The sequence below is a fragment of the Brassica napus genome, chromosome C1 (genome assembly GCF_020379485.1).
Source record: "Brassica napus cultivar Da-Ae chromosome C1, Da-Ae, whole genome shotgun sequence".
Taxonomy (NCBI): Eukaryota; Viridiplantae; Streptophyta; class Magnoliopsida; order Brassicales; family Brassicaceae; genus Brassica; species Brassica napus.
Window position 1 is genome coordinate 38,805,110 of NC_063444.1, and position 5,064 is coordinate 38,810,173.

A 5,064-nucleotide genomic window follows, 5' to 3' on the forward strand; every position below is an offset into this window, starting at 1 on the left:
CCTATGGAGCATCTGGAGAGGTTCGAGGATCTGATATCTGCTATTAGAGTCGAGGGAGTCTCTGAGGACTACCTATTGTGCAAACTTTTCAGATATTCACTTGCTGGAAAAGCTCTGCATTGGCTCAAGCAGTTACAACAAGGATCTCTTAAATCCTGGAGCGACATCAAGAATGCATTCTTATGCAATTTCTTTGATGAGGCGCGTGCTGAAGACTTGAGGAGCAAGATTTCTACATTCACTCAGGAGCCTGCAGAATCATTCAGAGGCTCTTGGATCAGATTCAAGTCTTACCAGAGAGACTGTCCACACCACAGATTCAATGAAGTATAACTACTCAGTACTTTCTACAGAGGCATCGCGGTGCAGTACCAGATGACTTTTGATGCTTCCAGCAATGGAAACTTCAACACCAGGAATCCAGAGGAGGCAGTCAAGGTGATTGAAAACCTAGCATCCAACAACAACACCAAGAACACTGATTTTGAGAGGAAGAGATCTGCCACCATCCTTGGGAATGATCAGATGGATGAAGTGAAGGCAAAACTGGACAGTGTTCACAAGCTTCTCAAGAAGCAGGTTAGCTTTGTCGAAGATGCAGAAGCTGTAGAGGGTAGAGCAGAGGAACAAGAAGTAAACTACATCGGTGGAGCTGGATTCCAAGGAAACCAGGGTGGAAACAAAAACTCCTATGGAAATAGGAGTAACTTCAACCAAAACTCGCAATACCAAAAACCCTACAAAACAGCTACAGCAACAACATGAATTTTGGAAGTTCCTACTACCAGAAGCCACCGCCGCCTACTCAAGAGAGCAAGATTGAGGAGATGCTCGATAGGGTTCTTGAGGCACAGCAGCGAATGACTGTGGACTTCAATGGGAAGATAGATTCTTACTACACCAATCTGAACATAAAGTTTGAGACTTTGAGCTCTCATGTGAAGAAGATGGAGATACAGGTTATGCAGACAGGAGATGCTATTAGGAGGCAGGAAGCTTCAACAAGAGGAGTAGGGGATGATGTGATGAAGCACCACGTGAATGCCATTATTGAGGATGACTTTTGGCAAGTGGTGAAGGAAGAGAAGCTGCAAGAAGGCGACTTAGAGGTAGAAAGTTTGATGAGTTTTGGCGGGTCACATTGGTGTCAATCGACACCATCCACCGAACATCGATCGACATACAAAACCTCAAATCGATCGACAGGAGTACTAAAGCATCGATCGACAACGCCTACGGAGACAACCGCATCTTACAATGTCGTGAAGATTCTAACTCACGAGAAGTTCGCATCAGGACACCCACATCCGCCCAGCCCTGACAAAGTCCAAATCGATCGACATGCCAACAGCAACATCGATTGACACTCAGAAGCTAATATCGATCGACAGCCATCACCACCTATCGATCGACGAGCCCCTATCACCTACCGAGTGCAGATGTCGAAGATAGATGTGGCAGGACTTAACGCACTCAGACCTAAACCTAAACCTTCAGAACAACCACTGGAGCCTGTCAGGACACCTTCAGATGATGGAGATGATCCTATGGAAGAGGATAGGGTTTCTACTGGAAGAACCCAAAGGAAAAGAAAAGAAAAAGTGGCGAAACATCTGAAGAGGAGGCTAATGAAAAGGAAAATGAAAATTTCCAAAAGGGAGTCTTCAGGATTCCTCTACATAAGCCATTCGAAGAAGCTTATTACAGCCACAGATTGTGGATGTTCTTCAGAGAAACCAGAGAGAAAGAAGAAGACATTAGGAGAATGTTCTGTGAAGCTAGAGAAAAGATGAGGAAAAGGATTACATTGAAGAAAAAGAGTGATCCTGGGCAATTTGCAATACCATGCACAGTGCAGGGTATTGAATTCTCACATACCTTGTGCGACACAGGAGCATCAGTCAGCATCCTACCTAGGGTTATGGCAAACCATCTGGGTATGCAGGTGGAGCCTTCGCAGGAATTGTTCACTTTTGTGGATTGTTCCCAAAAGAACTCAGGAGGAATTATGAGAGACCTAAAGGTGCAGATTGGTAATGCCCTAGTACCAGTAGATTTCCATGTCTTGGATATCAAGTTAAACTAGAACTCTTCTCTACTACTTGGGAGAGCTTTCTTGTCAACAGTGAGAGCAGTATGTAACTTGCAAACCAACCAGTTGTGTCTAACACTCATCGATCCTAATGACCACTACGACCCTATCCCAGTCAAGAAGCCACAGACGATGTCTAGAAGAATCAATGATGCAAGAATCAATGTAGCTTGCCACTATGGAGCCGATTACGAATCTTACTACTCAGAATCGATCGACACTCATCCAGTTACGTCGATCGACACAAACCATAAGAAATCGACCGACATACCACATGAAGAATCGGTCGATAGGTAGTCCAGATGATTGGGAGAATGACTACTACAACCCCACTATTGACGCTTACACAAGAAAAAATATGCATACAGACGAGTATGATGAAGACTTCAAGGAGGAACGAGCCATTGAATACATAGCCATCCTTGATGAGGAATATAAACTCTTACATCATTCCTCTTGGAAAAGGAATGCACCATCGTTCGACATGACAAGCTTGCCATCGATCGACACTCAACCTCAACAACGATGCCGAAAGCAAGCATCGACCGATACTACCTACTACAAATCAGTCGACACTAACTTCAACCATGTACGAGATGGAGACTACTCGATTGGTAGTTTGGCAGATGAACACCACCACGAGAGCTTTGCAGTAGAAACAATAACCTACACACCAGGAGCAGATAAACTACAAGATAGTTTCACAGACGAGGAGCTGCTCAACATGCAAAAACGCGTTGATACAAATCAGTTTCAAGCAGAAGCTGCTTGGGAAAGAACTCGTTCTAGTCAATCGATCGAAACTCGTCATCAGCAATCGATTGACAAGCTTCCTCAACAATCGATCGACACCAACAATACCACGTCGATCGACAACCATCCAATACTGAAAACTACTGTAAGAGAAAAAGATAAATTTGATAATCAGTATCTAACTCCAGACGAATTTGGTATTTTCAGGGACCCTAATGGCTATGCAAAAGCCATAGACGGCCGCACACTACACGTATCTCGAGAAGATACTGCAGATATCCTTCAGACAGCCAATGGAGCAGACAATCTGTTCATGCATCAACGCAGCAACCGCGAACAGAAGACTACAAAGGAGTTCTATGGCACAGCTGGTGGGATAGAAAACAACTTCAAACAACGATCTCGCCATACAACTCATCCATCGATCAACATAGACGTCCCAACGTTCGCCAGACGGCCAGAATTCGGCAAAAGAGCTTATGACCTTTATGGTAACAGGAAATTTAACTGAGAAAAGAAAGATGATTATGGAGTCTACAGAGATGACCGCAAATTTGCCAGAGATCGGGATAGGCACACCATTCCTGTTTACACCAAGGATATCAGAAGACTTCTGGATAGAGCTTCAGAAGATGAACCAGCGTACATATGTCTTCCTGAACATGCTAGTTCATTCATACAGATGTTGGGGTCGAAAACGGTTACGACGAAGTTAACATCCAAATCTCCGCAAAATACAAGTATAAGTGTCTTTCCGCGACAAATTGTGCTTGGTCAAAAGAATGTCGCGGCATATGTTCTCGAGATAAAACCTTGTTCAAACCCCGTGTGGATTAAACACAAGCTGTCCCAAGGTAACCGAAACGTATCTGAGCCAGCCACGGATAGGTTCGAATGTGGAAATCGGAACACGGATAGACCAAGCTCAGTCACTACGTAACTACCTCACATGCACACTGCCCGGTCGCTACGTAGCGACAGAGCGTCTATCCCGCTCGGTCGCTACGCAACGACCGAGCTCGAGCCAAGCTCGGTCGCAACGTAGCCACCGAGCGTCCATCCCACTCGGTCGCTACGTAGCGACCAAGCTCGAGCCAAGCTCGGTCGCTGCCTAGCGACCGAACGTCCATCCCGCTCGGTCGCTACGTAGAGTCTGTCCCGTTTGGTCGCTACGTAGCAACCAAGCTCGAGCCAAGATACGACACGAATCTATGCATTCTCGTCTACCCTTCGATGTTGTCTCCCGAAGACCTTAGCGAAACCATTTCATGTTTTCCGCCATTCGAAGTCATCAATCAAAATTTACGATAAAAACGCGGAAAGTTCGCTTTTATCGAAAGAAGTCGAAATAAACGCTTCAAGTCGAAAGACGGCCCAAAGGGACCTAAGACGTGACTCGAAGCCCACCTTACGATTTCTTAACCAGCAGCCCGTAAATCGTGGGACGGTTTACGCTTGGTTCGCAAGGAAAGATAAATGTCAAGTTTCCGCGGATAAATACGAAATTTTGAGGATAATTACGAAGATCGGACAAAATGGAATATCTCCACTTTTAGGCTATGACGGCCTAAGGGCAGAAGGGGAAAAGTGTAAACCGACCTAGGAGCGAGTATATAAGGAGTCCTAGGCTAGAGGCATGAAAAGGGAACTTGGAGAGAGCAAACTTATCACTTAGAGCAATTAGGCAACTTTCCGTTTTTTTTATTTCGAGCTGCGACTCAACTAGGTTTTGCAGTCTTAGGTTGTTAGAACTAGGAATCTCGCCGACAGCTCTCATAGCCGAGGTTTCTACCTTGTTGTAACGCTCATACGCGAATTCGGAATAAAACTCCTTTTGCTTTCTTTTTACGATTTCATATACTTTATCGTTGTTACCTCGTGTTCTGATTGATTAGCGTGTGGTATTAGCAGATATCCGGGACCTCTGGGAAATTAGGGTTCGCCTACTTTCCTTATTTAAATGAAAATCGACATTATGAATTTCGGTTCCCACCAGTTTGGCGCTAGAAGGAAGGGGGGAGGTACGGATCAATCTAACTCGCAACCACATCACTCCCAACCAGACATGTCAACTGACAACGCGGACAACGTGCAAACTCCTCTTAACGGAGGCAGCGGCACTGATCTCCACACTCCAGCAGCGGACGTATCTGCGGCCAACGCACCAGCCAACGCCGCGGCGATCGAGGAGTTTAAAAAGATGTTCGCCACCTACGAAA

The 5,064-nt window shown here is 45.4% G+C and overlaps 1 non-coding gene across 1 annotated transcript; it reads right to left on the reverse strand.

Annotated features, from left to right (window-relative positions):
* Positions 1 to 212: 212 nt before the first annotated feature.
* LOC125581158 lies at positions 213 to 320 on the reverse strand. Its single transcript, XR_007318869.1, has one exon. It is a non-coding gene; the product is annotated as a small nucleolar RNA R71 (small nucleolar RNA).
* Positions 321 to 5,064: the final 4,744 nt, after the last annotated feature.